The sequence below is a fragment of the Canis aureus genome, chromosome 4 (assembly GCF_053574225.1).
Source record: "Canis aureus isolate CA01 chromosome 4, VMU_Caureus_v.1.0, whole genome shotgun sequence".
NCBI lineage: Eukaryota > Metazoa > Chordata > Mammalia > Carnivora > Canidae > Canis > Canis aureus.
The window spans coordinates 74,787,581-74,803,644 of record NC_135614.1 but is presented as its reverse complement, the minus strand read 5'-3'; the positions used below and the strand labels follow the sequence as shown (position 1 = coordinate 74,803,644).

Here is a 16,064-nt window from a genome sequence, read left to right as displayed (position 1 = left end):
ACAGTTTAAAAGACAAATCATGGGGGGTCCCTGGGTGGCTCAGCGGTTTAGCGCCTGCCTTTGGCCTAGGGCGAGATCCTGGAGTCCCTGGATTGAGTCCCACGTCAGGCTCCCGGCATGGAGCCTGCTTCTCCCTCCTCCTGTGTCTCTGCCCTCTGTCTCTCTCTTTATGTCTATCATAAATAAATAAATAAATAAATAAATAAATAAATAAATAAATAAATAAATCTTTTTTAAAAAAGACAAATTATGTATGTTAAGGAGATTTCTGTATTTGGGGGATGTTTTGGCAGCAAGTAAGAAAACTACACTCAAATAGTTTGCGCTAGTGAAGACATTTATTAGATCTCCTAGGATGTCCTCGAAGGCAGGCCCACTTCAGACTTGTTTCAGCAGTTTAACTGGGGCTCAGCTTCTCCTTTGCCGCCCATCCATCCACCCATCCATCCATGCATCTGTCCATCCATCTGTCCAGTGGATGTCCCCGCACTGAGAGGATGGCTGACATTCTGGGCCGCATGGGGTCACATGCTCACTCTACTGTCAATCACTGATGAAGGGGGTGAGAAAATTTACAACTAAATGGGCCCTTTGAAAAACTGAGGTCAATTTCCCAATTGCGCAGTGGCAGTATCGTAGCCAATGAGGTTTATCCGAGGCGCGATTATTGCTAATTGAAAACTTTTCTCCCAAACGTGTCTGGTATTCAGTGGGAGGGGATGGCTTGGCTATTTGGAGGACAACCCCGGGGTGCCCAACACGAACCTTGATGGCCCTCCTGGGTTTTGGAGTCCAGTCCACTCTGCCTGCGGCAGCATCTACTCCAGAAGGCACAGTGCCAAGGTCCTGAGTAGCCTTCCTTTATAACTGGGGAAGCCAACGACACCAGGCATCTCAGCTGTTCCTCTTTTCTCATCTTGTTTTCAAGTTAGGGGAAATTGGTTGTTCGGCAAATCCACCCTGCCAAACAATTCCAAGAATCAGAGATTTGTCAGCTAGCTCGGATCACAGTCTTCTCCATCTGCAGCCTTGAGAGGCCCTCTGCACACAGGCAATGGGGTTGAGCGGTGCAACAAGGAGGGAAAAAGAGTCCTCTGTAATAGTCTGGAGAGGAGTGTCATTGTGGAGGTGATCTCTGGCTGCAGATAATTTGCTCCCTTACTAGTGACCTTGAGAGTTTCCTGGAATCAGTGTGATGCTGGGATGGGGACATACCAATAAAAGAATGAATAAACCTGTCAGGAATTCAGCCAGGAGAGAGAAGCACAGATCAGCTCCTCCCCAGGGTTTCTTTCTTTTTCTCTTAGGATTTTATTTATATATATTGATGAGATACACAGAGAGGGGCAGAGACTTAGGTAGAGAGAGAAGGAGGCTCCCTACAAGGAGCCTGATTCAGGACTTGAACTCACGACCCAGGGACCATGACTTGAGCCAAGGGCAGACAATCAACCACTGAGCCACCCAGGTGTCCCTCCTCCCCAGGGTTTCTATCCCTCAGCATTTCTCCTCCCCTTTCTCTTTGAGGATTCAAGTGGGGAAAAGACTCATTTTTAGGTAGGAGAGGATGTTTCTCACCCTGGCATGTGTTGGCAGGGCCATCTTTTGATCTTCCTCCTATTTTTCTGTGTGAATTTCACTTTAGGTCAACCTGTCTGCCCAAGCTGAAAAGTTTGTCTGCTTATTATGTTAACCATGCCACACTTTTCTATTATAGGTTCATCTTGATTTACTTTACTCATTCAACAATACTAATTTTCCATGGTTCCCATTCAATTTCTTCTTACCCAGCATAAGAGGATGAAAAAAAGATGGAAAGTTCTTTCGCATTTCTGTCTTGTGTCTCCTTTCTTCTTGCCATGAGTGCTCAAGAGTCTAAGTACCAAAGAGGAAATGTACCTCAGAATGAATGGATGAAAGATATTTTAAGAACTTCCAAGTGCCAGGTTCTGTTAGAACTATTAAAGGCTGATTATATAAATAAACTCCTGAATATGTAGCTCAAATACTAAGTGAGCTGTATCACTTAATCCTCATGACAACCATATATTATAAACATTATTTTTATGTCTTTTAATATCCTTGTTTGCTGATAAAGAGACACTTTTTTTTTAATTTAATTTTTTTTTCATTTATTTATGATAGTCACACAGAGAGAGAGAGAGAGGCAGAGACATAGGCAGAGGGAGAAGCAGGCTCCATGCACCGGGAGCCTGATGTGGGATTCGATCCCGGGTCTCCAGGATCGCGCCCTGGGCCAAAGGCAGGCGCCAAACCGCTGCGCCACCCAGGGATCCCAAAGAGACACTTTTTATGGGCTAACGAGTGGGAAGCAACTCAGGCTCTGAGATCCTGCTGCCACTTAGACATTCCAAAGTGGACTTTCACTGCTTCTGGAGTTCAAACCTTTAAGTTGTTTTGTAATAGTGATTTTCCTAGGCTATTGGTGAGGGGTTCCTAAGGCCTGGGCGCGGGCTGTTTACAGGGCATATGCCAACACCATTTCAGAGCACTATTGAGCTCATACCTTCATGGTAATTTAAACAGAACAAGTGGGGAGGTCATAATCTGAATCCAATCAACAGATTGGTGGGAGTCCAGTGACTGTTCTGGCACACGATATTTCGGGCCCAGAGAAAACGCCGTGATTTCTGGTCTGGTTTCTGTTATTCTCTAGCCCTGGGAGCACTGGGCAAACACAGCATAGCAAACAAGACAAAACAGATAAAGTGAAGTTTTTATGACTGTTACATCGGAAGGCAATCCTGTGGGCAGGAGGTCTGTCTAAACATGCCTTAGGATGTAAATCACATCTGTGGGGCATCCTGACCTCCCCTTTTCATTCTTAAGTTTAAAACCAAGTTTGATGGATGACTGTGTTTTTAATAGAACATAAACATCTTGTCAAAGTATAAGAGTTATTGTCAAAATAAGAAGATCAAATTTTCAAGCAAGGGAGTTTTATTTATCTTCTTCTACCTCATTTTTAGTATGCTTAGGCAGGGGTACTTTTGAATGACTAGAAAAAGAGGAAGAAATCCATGGCAGGCTTAAGAAGTATATCATCATGCATCAACATATATTGGTTTTGGAAGCTATAAGGCCTTGGGAAAAATTACCCTATCTGGAAGCTCCTATAATTATGAAGTCTTTATATCTGTGGAGGGATCTGCTTTCTAACAAAGGTGTAAAGTCATTAAAAGTCCATGGGCATGTAAGTGGATAAAAACAAAGTCCTTGTGCCCAAAAGTGTTTGTGAGAGATGCTATAATGCATGGAAGCAATGTTGCCCTTTTAGTCAAGACGTCTATGTCTCTAGCCATCCGTGTTCTTGTCCTGTGTCCCTGGCTTGTCACTTCACCTCTTTGAGCCTGTTTCCTTCTTTGTAAGATATTGACTCCTAACAGCTCTAAAAAGTCTACAATACTTTTTATAGTTCTTTAGAAATAACCTGGAAATGCTATTGAAAAACAAATCCAGCTGCTCAGTTAAGCTGAGTCTCACAGAGTCTTGACTTTCAAGTTAGCAGTCAAGAAATTACTTTGATACCATAATTAGAGGGGTTGTTGGGGCCATGGAGCCCAACTCTCCAGACTCAACAGAGAAAGAATCATAAACCACAAATCAACATATGAATATACAATGAGAAAAATAAACATTAAGTACACTGGGGTACACAGGTTTCTGGCCAGTGTTCTCCCTCTGTAGTGATATCTCCAGGGATTCCAAATTACAGTCAGAAAACGGAGCAGTGATTATGGACTCAGAGCCAAGACTCTTAGGGATAGTCTTGAGAGTTTTTTCTCCCATTTATAGTGAAGCCTGCTGACTCATCTCTAACTGAGAAAATAAAAGATTTGTCTAATGATCCATATGATTCATTGTTTATTCTCTCCCAAATCCAGTCTCCTTCCCCCTCTCTCCCTCTCAAGCCACCCTGTTCCCTTCACCTGTGCTGAATAACACTATCAGTCTTTTATTTTAGACAATAATAAGGGTAAAAAGAGAGACAAACTTTGAAGGAATGAGAAGCCTTCCATTAACAAGGGTTTTTTTTTTTTAAGATTTTATTTATTTATTCATGAGAGACACAGAAAGAGGTAGAGACATAGGCAGAGGGAGAAGCAGACTTGCTGCAAGGATCCTGATGCGGGACTTGATCCCAGGACCCCTGGGATCATGATCTGAGCCAAAGGCAGACACTCAACCACTGCGCCACTCAGGTGCCCCCATTAACAAGCTTTTCTAAGACCTGTTATAATGTAATTGATAAGGTTTCATTATTTTGCTTACCTAGGTATACCTATGTACCTTGCCAACCTGAACTGTATCCAAGTTACCTTGGAGGGTTGAACTAGAGTGTTCCCTTCTCCTCAGATCAAACGTTTATAAACAAGCTCTTATAAATAAGCTCATTACTTCTCCAGATGTCATCTCATGCATGATGTATGGGATTTACTGGTTTAAGCAGGTAGCCTTATTCAAAATCCCTAAGGAAACCTCTTGACTTTAGAGTCAAATTAGAGAGATCTGGCTGTTCAAAATTGATAAAGAAACATGACAGTGTGGGATAGACTGAGGATCCTCTAAGATAGTAACAATTATACTTCAGTCCTGGGGTCCATGTTACAAATGCAGGTTCCAGAGTGTCAGGCAGGCACTGAGATTGTAATTCAGTAGGAATTTCAAACGTTCCCAGATGATTTTTAATGTGGCCAACAAAACCCCCTCTTCTAAGGTTACTTAGTTGCAAAGTCATCTTGGATTCTGATTTATTTGTTTTGGGAACAATTCCAAGTTTTCAGAAAAAAAGGTTCTAAATGGAATCCTAAATTCATAGTCTGGGAGGATCTCAGAATAAAAAAACTATAGTGCTAAGTGGGGCCTGCTGAGACTCTAGAAAGAAGGGCCTGCCACACAAATGTACCAGCCACTCCACAACCAGCCTCAGGGATGAAGGCGGTCAGTTTTATAAAATCTTTATGTTTAAGGATATTCCATAAACATAAAATTTGTGTGGAAGAGACTTCCTACCATCCTCATTTAAGTATCTAAAATGTAGCTTTGGGTCTTACTTTTCTGTTCCTGGCACTAGCTCAGCATAAGTACTTCATAAATAATTGGTGGGTGAATAAACACATTAATAACCCAATATTGGAATGTTCTGTTTTCTTTTCTGTAACACCCACTAGATTTTAAGTTCCAGGAGAGATGGGGTCATGCCTGCCATCTTCATCATCGTATCCTAAAGTGACATGGTAATTATCCAAATATTTGCTAAACGAGGAGAAAGTAGAAGTACAAAATGACACTATACAGATATCATGCAATCAGGAAACCGAATCTTTGCCAGGAAGTTCAGCATCTGCCCTGCACAACGATAACTTTTATTTTCTTTTCACATTATACTCTTCTGTCAAAAATTAGAGTGATTGTCTTGTTTGTATTGACCTAATACTGCATATTTTCATGGCTAAGCAGAAAGGGAAGTTTGCAGACTAGAAACTTCAAGGAAGGGCAGCCCAGGTGGCTCAGCGGTTTAGCGCCGCCTTCAGCCCAGGGCCTGATCCTGGGGACCCGGGATCGACTCCCATATTGAGCTCCTTGCGTGGAGCCTGCTTCTCCCTCTGCCTGTGTCTCTGCCTCTCTCTCTCTCTCTCTCTCTCTCCCCCCTCCCGTGTGTGTGTGTGTGTGTCTCATGAATAAATAAATAAAATCTTAAAAAAATACTTCCAAAAAGAACTCTCTGAAAACAATTAAGAACTTCACTGTGAAAGATCTGGAAGTTGTCACTGAGCAACATATGTACACAGGGCTAATTATGAAAGAGACACATGAAACAAGAAAACAAATTCTCATGATGTGGTGACAAACCCTCAAAACAATAGCTTTGTTTATTTAGAAGTCTGCAAAAACACTGACAATATGGGGCATGATGAAGAGTACAGGAGAGAGCTTGCTTTTTCTCAGTGCTGTCCCTCTGCTGGTCACCCTAACCATCTGAGGATTTGTAGACTGAGAGGCTGTGCTTTCACTGAGGAGGCTAGGCATCATCCAACACACTGGGGTAGGAATCATAGTCCTCCTGGTTAGTGTATATGCCATGAGAAAGCTGGTTTGTGTCCCTGAGCCCTGGGACCACCGAAGAGCTGATCCTAAAAGGATGTCTTCACATTTCCATGGGTTTTACTTTTTTATATGAAATAGGTAAGTTCTTTCAGTTTCCTATTGCTACTGTTAAAAATGACCACAAACTTAGCGGCTTAACACAATGCAAATTCATTATCTTATGATTTGGAAGGTCAGAGTCCAAAATGTACTCACCTGGCTACATCCAAGGTGTTGGTAGAGTGCTGTGTGACTTTCCTAAAGGTTCTAGGGGACAATTAATTTCCTTGACTCTTCTAGCTTCTAGAGGCATTCCATGGGCTCATGGCCTTCCTCCTCCTTCTTCAAAGCCAGTACCAGTGGACTGACTTCTCACTTCATGTCCCTCTGACCCTGCATATGTTGTCACGTATCTTTCTCTGACCTTTATTTTTGCCTCCTTGTTCCATATTTAAGGACTCTTGTGATGACATCGGATCCAAGTGGATAACCCAGGATAATTTTCCTAACCTAAAATCTACTAATTAGCAACCTTCATTCCATCTGCCACCTTAAATCCCCTTTGCTGTGTTCATGCAATTCAAGTTCTGGGGATCAGGACCCATCTTTGGGGCCATTATTTCACCTTTCAAGTGGAATGTGAAAGTAAGGTCCAAGTGAGTGTGAAAATCAGGATGTTCGTATCTGATTTTAGGTTTATTTCACTCCCATGTATGGACTAATTGGCCAAATAAATAATATATAAATAAAAAAAGGATCACTCATCTTTATAATAGGTTACTGAAACACAACTTGCATCTAACAGCCTGATAACACTTAACATTGGAAATAAGTACAGAGTTTCAAGCCTTTCACTAATGATGAACTGCAAAGCACTGCGTACTGTGCGTGCATTGCTCTAGTCAATCAGTCTATCTCAGATAGCTTAATTTCGTAGTGCTGCAGTACTTTCCAGGTTCACTAGAACAGGCGTTAGTAACCTAGGCTGCACATTAAAATCATCTGAAACGGTTTTAGCAATCCTGATGCACAGGCCATGCCCAAGACTAATTAAAACCCAATATGTAGAGGGATGGGACCCAGGCATAAATATTCATTAAAGCTTCCAGATAATTCTATCATGTAGCCAGGAAGGAGAGTCACTGCTCTGTAGACAAAGACCTAATTCAAATATTTTTCTACATTAAATAGGAGCCAATTGCATGCCCATAAATTTGTAATAAAGCAGACCAAATCATTAGAATTAATGAATCTTGTAAAGTTTAAATTAATTTCCCTCTTAGTTGTTTCCAATTTTTCTACTTTGTTAAAAATACCTACTTTCCTTTAGACTTTTCTGTCTTTTCAGATTTCAAAGCAAATTCAAATAGTTTCCTTAAACTCTTCACAAGACAATTTCTCATAAATATATGTTTTTCCTGGATTACTTAACTGGTTCATCTAATTATACCTTCTCTGAAGAATCTTCTAAACCACCTGAAAAATGGGTGATAATTTCCCATGCATGATAAACACTTACTTTGTCTTCCTCCCTGTTTCAATACTATGAACATACACATATTGATCTGGTGGTATGAGCTTTCTGTGTTTACCATCGAAATCTTCCACAAAACATGAATCTAAACCTGATTTCAAAGAAATCTTGCAGGGTGCAGACTCTTGGATCCAACCTCAGAATTTACCAGATCGGATTCTCTGGGAGTAGGGCCTAGAACTTACAACCTTTGCAAGCATCCCAGGTGGTGTGTGCTTAAGCTATCAACTTGGAGAACTAATCTGTGGGTTTTCTCTCAATGCATGTCATCTTTGTGATAACATCCAAAGAATCCAGGAATGAGGTCTATTCCTATGGGTTTGTACTGAAGTCATATTCCCTTATTAGAAGATTAGCTTTCTCTTACTATTTACTATGTGTGTGTGTTTTTTTAAGTCATTAGTTTATCAAGCTCCATTGTGTGTTTCAGTCCGAAAGTTTTCACAGAGGAAGATGGGCTTGCATTGTGTGGTAGAAGAGAGGTGGACAAAATTGAGTAATGGTGAATGTTAAGACAAATAGAATGAAGTTGGAAAAACTGGAAAGTCATAAGCAGTAGATTTTAGGGGTTGGCCTCCCAGGGCAGGGGCCAAGCAACAAAAAATAAAGTTAGTTAAGTTGGGGTGGAAGAAATTAGAAGAGCCCAAGAGCAAATGTTTACTATTGCACCATCGCAAAGGAAATGAGGGCAAGCTGGAGAAAATTTCTGTGAATTGTATCACTTATTGCAAATTATCCCATGTTAAAAATTAGCTAGAGCAAGAAAGAAAAAAAGGTCTAGGAATATCTAGATAATGGCAGAAATCACACTTCTGGAAAATAAAAATGAAAACAAGTGGACTCAGTTGACTGGGTTTTAAACAACATGAGTGCTATAGCTTTTCTGGCTTTTAGAATATGTTAATCAGTGTGTGTGTGTGTGTGTGTGTGTGTGTGTGTGTGATGTGTGAATGTATTTTGTGGTCTGGGGTTAAAAATAAACAGTTTGCAGTCAAAGAGGACATAAAAACAGAATGAGGCAAATAGTGATATAGAAATATTACATTTGAAGGAAAAACTAGTTAGTGAAAATAAAGAAATTATCTTTTGTGTACCTGAGACTGAAATAGATTTTCATTGAATCTTCAAATGTTGATTCAGATAATCTGCATTTTTTTTCAGTCAAACTTAACAAAAAGCAGAATGTAGGCAACATGATTCCAGAAGCTGACATATAGATAGCACAAAGAAGTTCCGAAGAAGGAAAATATAACTTCATGGATAGCCTGTGTTTGAAAAGTCTCAGGAGCTGATGAGGCTCATAAACAAGACTAAAACTCTAATAATTAATTTGTGAATTTTACACAGAATAAGAAATCTTCACAATTCTAAAAGGCCAAAAATTTAATATTCAAAGACACTGAGCTGAGCACAGTGTTAAACCAAATAATGAATTGCTAATGAACACCAACTGCACATTTACTAAAAATAGATAATAAATTATTAATGAAAGCTTAATATCTCCAGAATGAAGGGAAAGACTAACTGATGGGAACGAGTCTGCTGCATAAATGGTAGTGACCATTTAGGATAGGTTTTTAGTCAAGTGACTTTTAAGGATCCCCAAGTCCAATTGCAAATTTAAATAGTCTGTTCTATGGAGTTGAGCAAAATAGAAAAGCAAAATAAAAAAGAAGTAAGTTCAGACAATAGATGTTAAACATTAGGATTGATAAACAACCCTACTTTGCAGATGGGTTCAAAACATGGTACAAAGTTTTCACAAGCCTACATGCTCTGGCTTCCATATATATGAAGGAAAAGTTCTTTTTGTGTAGATCAAAGATGTTCAAATCAACATCAGAAATGCTCAGAATAGGGGATCCCTGGGTGGCTCAGTGGTTTAGCGCCTGCCTTTGGCCCAGGGCTGACCCTGGAGTCCCGGGATCAAGTCCCTGGAGCCTGCTTCTCCCTCTGCCTGTGTCTCTACCTCTCTCTGTGTGTCTCTCATGAATAAATAAATAAAATCTTAAAAAAAAAAAAAGGAAATGCTCAGAATATGTCAGAAAGATACACAGGCAACCAGTAACTGACTTTGCTGGAGAAAGGAAGCACAGGGCTAGGATAGAGGGACAGGAGGAAGATCTATTCTCAATATTTGAAATGCCTGTTCTTTTGCTACACTTCCCCCAAGCTGCGTATCTACATGAGCTGAGGCCTCACTGACCTCTCTCTTTTTCTGATTCCAAGAGTAGTTTTAGTCTGAAAAACACTGCATTAGATGTATATTGATGCATAAGAAATTAGTTCCAAACTTAGAGGCTTAAACCCATAAACGTGTTACCTCACAGTTTGTGAGGGCTGGGTGGTTCTAGCTCAGAGACTCAGGAGATCACAGTCAAGATGCTGGCTAGGCTGCAGTCTTCTGAAGGCTTGACTGATCTGTGGGATCCTTTTACAAGCTCACCCTCATAGCTATTGGCTGTGGGGCTCAGGTCCTTGCCAGCTGTCATTCTCATTTGTGGGCCTCTCCATAGGGCAGCTCACAACATGCATCTGATTTCTCTTCTAGGAATTATCTAAGAGGGGGAGGGAGGGAGTGACCAAGATGGAAGCAACATTACCTTTTATAACCAAATCTCAGAGGTGATGTACTGTCATCCTGTCATATAGTGTTGGTAAGACAGATCGACCCTGGTATGATGTGGAGGGGACTATACAAGGGTGTGAATACTAGGAGGGGTGGTCATTGGGGACCATTGGGTGCTGCTTATTGCAAACACCATTTGACACTGTTCTGTATTAATCTACTCCCCCATTTGGGTCCTTAGTTCCTTGGGTCCTTAGTTCCTAAGGCAGTCCTAATCCATAGGACTCAAGTCATATGATTTATTTATTTTTCCTAAATGATTTAGAAGCTATAGGAAACTTTCATTCTCTTTTGGTTTCTTCTATATAACCTTAGCTCAGGGGGGTACCAAAGTCTGATTCCATGTGTATTAGACTGAAATAGGACACAATGAGGGTACATAGAAGGGTACCACTACAAATAAAAAATGTTTTAAATACTATAACAGTTTGACAAAATAAGATTTTTGCTTTTTTATTTTCAGATGTCTTTTCTCATATCTTGAGGAAATCTCCTTTCACAGCCTCCTATATCTGGATGATTTTCAAGAGCCAACTTTAGACATCTTGATAATTTATTATTGTTTACTGAAGATCCAGGCATATGGCTTCTGGGGGGAAATGTTGTCCTAGCAACTGAAAGTTTTATCTTGCAATAACATCATAATCAGATCTTCTTTCATTATAACCGAACGTAACCGAACACAACTATTGACAATGGTTACAGGTATTTTAAGACATAAAAGTGTCTCTGATAGCGAATAATTTGTAAAATGTGCAACGAACAAAACAATGATCAATTTTTTTTTCATCTAGTGAAGTGTCTTGTCCTTTTCAGTGTCCTGTGACAATTATTTTCATTGCCTTCTCCAACTCCTTCCTTGGACCATTATGAAAATTTATTTCAAGTGTAAGTCCCACTTTTCCTAAATCTGTAGAATGACATGGGAGTAAGGAGCAATCATACTCCAGTTGCACTGAGAAACATTTTTTTAAAATTCTCTAACAACAGCAAAAGTCAAAAAGTGTGTTTCAAAGAAAAGGAGGAAGAAAATCTCAGCAAAATAAGTTACTTTAGATTCTAAACGAACAGTAAACAGAGAATGGCTGACTCTGTATCTTCTGCCTTAAACCAACCAAAACCAATAGGATGTTGAGGAATGAACACAAGATCCTGTCTTCAGTCATAAGTATCCATTATTGAAGGAGATTATCTGCTCATTATTAAATGGCCTCATATCTTTAAGGCACTTTTATCTTTTTCAAAGCACATTGAAATTAATTGTCATTTCACCCACTCAACAATCCAGGAGATTGGCACTTAGAGCTTATTGTTCTATCTTTCATGGTTCCTATGACCCAGAAGACTTCTAAGCTACCTTTTCTGTTTGGGTCATGGGTTTATGTCAGCTAATGTGACTCAAGAGCTACTTTCTTCTGTTCCTCCTGTCCACATCAACTTAGAACATTTTCCACTTGATTCTTATTCACACTTCATCTCTGAATAATTTGAAGTCCTCACTATAGTTTTTTTCTCCTGTAATTATGCCTTTTCAGATCATTTTTGCAATTTGAGATGAACTGAGGCTAATCCTTTTGTGTTATTGGTGAGCAAATAAATGACCCCTTCAGAGAAATTAAATTAGCTGGGGCCATAGATATTGGGGTCCAAAATATTGCACCTGTTATATAGCTTCCTCTTATTCAAATAATTATCCAATCTGACTTTATATTTACCCAATAAACCTTTGTTCATTTTCTTAGAGCCATCAGGCCTTCTATGAGAAGATTATGGTAGCACCAAGATTAATTACCTTGTCAAGAAATAATAATTTTATAAATAATATTGAGGGATCACTCTGTACTGGATAGTACATTACAGGTATTATCTCACTTAACTTTTACAAAAACATTGTGAGGTGAGTAATTTTATTATCTCATCTTCCAGATGAAGAAGCTGAGGCACAGAAGAACTACGTCTCTTGCCCAAGCTTACACAGCTACTAAGAAATATGTTTGGGATCTCAGCCGTCCACTCATGTGTCCTCCACTATTATGCCAAGTTACAAGGAGAAAGCATGAGCTAACCTTCACTTTCCACCAAAAGGATTCAATAAGTCCAAAGCAGATTGTTTGAGGGCACATATACAGTCCTTAGGATAGAATGAGGTACAGGGAAGATGTTTATAGTATGACAGTCATTTACATCAATGGGGTGATGGAGATGGTGGAGAAAAAGTCTTTCATGGGTCCGAGCAAACTGTTTTTCTCCCACAAGAAAAGACAGGAGAGGGCTGTCAGGATGGAGAAAAGGCAACTGCATCTGAGATGGGAGATGACCTTCCTGTAAAGTTGCTAATGAAGACACCTGCCTCGGGGAGTGAGCATTCCCCCATCTCCAACCTAAATATCACCATATGAATGCCTGTGAATTTTTAAGGTACAGGCATACACATTAAGAATGGGAGGGGTTTTGGGGGAACTGGAACTTATTTATATGTATAATTTACAACATTGAGAACACGTCATCACTTCCGCATTAGGAATATAAGGATAAATATTCCTGGACATATATATTTTTAATTTTATGTAAACTATCTTTTTCCTATAATCTTATGCTGACCCCAATGTAAACTCATAAGAGGAAAGACTATCTGTATCATGGACCACTGTATTGGCAACTCCTCAAAAAGAGTCAGCCACACAGTAGGTGCTCAAAAAATATATATATGTATATATTAAGAATGACTTAATAACTGATTTCTACCAAGGTGGCTAGCTATGACTCTGCCTATCATGAACAGCAGGTATTTTGGGGCCAGCGCACCTAAACCAATGAGCAGGGCAACCTGATTGGAAAGGTACCTCTGGCAATAGTATCTTAGATTGATAAAGTGCTTTGTGCATTCTGGAAGATAGTATCAGGCTTTTGTTTCAGTTGGTTTGAGAATAATCCTATTAAAGTAGTGTTATTATCCTTGTTGGATGGATAAAGAAACTAAGGCACAGAGGGTTTGAATGATTTGCTGAAATGCATAGAGCTAGTAAATTGCAGAAAATGGATTAAAAATCAGGACTTCTAACCTTTACTCTTTTTACAATATGTTATGGCAGGTAATGAAAAAATGAAATTTTGAATGTTACAAAAACAAGAACAGGGAATTCATGGATCTTTATAATTGTTAGTGGATTAGGATCCAAAGAATAAAGCACTATAATACTTTTGCTATTCAAAATTAAGACAGAGGAAGAAGAGATTAAAAGCAACACTAAACAAAAGAATATGTTTGCTATGCTGAGTGAAATAAGTCAGTCGGAGAAGGACAAACATTATATGGTCTCATTCATTTGGGGAATATAAAAAATAGTGAAAGGGAATAAAGGGGAAAGGAGAAAAAATGAGCAGGAAATATCAGAAAGGGAGACAGAACATGAGAGACTCCTAACTCTGGGAAACGAACTAGGGGGAGGTGGAAGGGGAGTTGGGCAAGGGGTTGGGGGTGACTGTGTGACGGGCACTGAGGGAGACACTTGATGAGATGAGCACTGGGTGTTATTCTATATGTTGGCAAATTGAACACCAATAAAAAATAAATTTATAAAAAAAAGTTAAATCACACACACACACACACACACACACACACACACAAAAGAATATGTTTGCTAATTCAAACCCTGGTGATGAATGATCACTGATAAGTAAACTAGAAAAATATGGTGAGAACTGTCAGGATGTAACACATAAAAAACATAAAACTAACATACTAATGAAAAAGTCATGGGGTGCCTGGGTGGCTCAGTCGGTTAAGCGTCTGCCTTTTGCTCAGGTCAGGATCCCAAGGTCCTGGGATCAAGTCCTGAGTCAGGCTCCCTCCTCAGTGGGAATTCTGTCCCTGACCCTGACCCTTGTTCATGCTCTTTATCACTCTCTCTCTCTCTTTCAGATGCATCAATTTTTAAAAATCTTGAATGATGAAAGAAGAAAGAAAGAAAGAAAGAAAGAAAGAAAGAAAGAAAGAAAGAAAGAAAGAAAGAGAAAAAAGGAAGAAAAAAATCAGGAGCAACCAAGCCAGTCCCTCTGTAGATAATTAAAATGCTGCAAGTGTGAAAATATCAGCCATAGTATGCAGGAAAGTCATAAACGAGGAAGAAACCAACAACAACAAAAAAAATTTTGGACTTTAGGGGAGATAAACATAAGATTTAAGTATTGGCTTTTAAACATGAGTGCCCCAAAGAACTCCCCTTTTCTCCCTGAAGGAAGCCCCTCTGTCATTTTTTTTTAATTTATTTATTTATGATAGTCACAGAGAGAGAAAGAGAGAGAGAGGCAGAGACACAGGCAGAGGGAGAAGCAGGCTCCACGCACCGGGAGCCCGATGTGGGATTTGATCCCGGGTCTCCAGGATCGCGCCCTGGGCCAAAGGCAGGCGCCAAACCGCTGCGCCACCCAGGGATCCCCCCTCTGTCATTTTCAGTGAATTCTTATCAGTAGGTACCTTTGAAACCGAGTTCTTCTCACTGGAACTTCCTGAAAAGGGGAAACCATGCTGTTGACCTAGACCCACTGCGTATCCACTGAGACCTCAGTGATGTGAAGATGCAGGTGGCACAAATGTCACTCTTCTTTAGCTCTCCAACCTGGATGAGAAATATTTTGAATTTACACATGAACGAGTTTTTCAGGGAAACCACTCGTAGCATTGTAACATAGCATATTCTTTTACATTTTCCACAGTCCTGTATTCATTCACTTGTTAATTCAACAGGTATTTATTAAGTGCCTACCACATGGCAGGATTTAATGAACACAGCAGACACACTCATCTCTTCACTAGGTGGAGATTGGGGTGCCTGGATGGCTCAGTCTGTCAAGTAGTTGCCTTCAGCTCAGGTCATGATCTCAAAGTTCTGGGATGGAGCCCCACTTTGGGCTTTCTATTCAGCAGAGAGTCTGCTTCTAGCTCTCTCTTGCTCCCAAATAAATAAATAAATAAATAAATAAATAAAATATTTTAAAAAGTAAATGGAGACAGACAAAATCTATACAGCATATTTTGGGAATATGTTCTTTAGGCCACCTTTTCATATGTGTATTTCATTGTCACCATCTTGATCATAATGATTGCTGTCTGATTTCCTTTGGTGTCTCTCAAACATAAATCTCCAGACTTCCCACCACCATCAGATCTGCAGGCTCCTTTTTTCTCATTCTTATATTTGGCCCAATCTTTGAAATATAGTAAGCAGTTTGTTGCATATGTCACTCAATTTAGATTCCCAAGGCTAACATTGGTTTGACATTTAACTGGTGAGGAAACTAAGCTGCAATTCTACATTGGCCATGGACTCCATCTCTCTTAGGTTGAATCTACACTCGTGATTTGGTGATGCATTCTTTGTATGCAATTCTTAATTCTATAGAGAGAACTGCGTATCTTGTTTTTTTCTAAGTGGGGTAAAATTCTAGAAGAAAATGATCTGAAAAACGAGCTGAAGACAATCACTTGTAGGAAGTAAGATTCTGAGTGGGATTGAAACTAGACACTGTTTCTATTAAGAGAATTATCGATTTTTGACCTATTTTCTCTTATTTTAAAAATAACTTTTGCATTCATTATAAACTATTACAGACAAGGAAAAGAAAGACATGATACAGTAGATAACTGCTTATCTCCCACTCTACTTCCATTGTTTATATAATTCGCATTTCCTTCCCTCCTCCCTCTTCCCCATAATTCAAAATTACTCTCACCTTGCCTGACTTCAAAAGTACCGACTACTGGGGTGCTGGGTGGCTCAGTTGGTTAACCCT

General features: G+C 39.7%; 1 non-coding gene across 1 annotated transcript; it reads left to right on the top strand.

Moving 5' to 3' along the window:
• The first annotated feature begins 613 nt into the window (after window positions 1–613).
• On the top strand, window positions 614–752 carry LOC144313114 (U4 spliceosomal RNA). Its single transcript, XR_013378843.1, has one exon. It is a non-coding gene; the product is annotated as a U4 spliceosomal RNA (small nuclear RNA).
• Window positions 753–16,064: the final 15,312 nt, after the last annotated feature.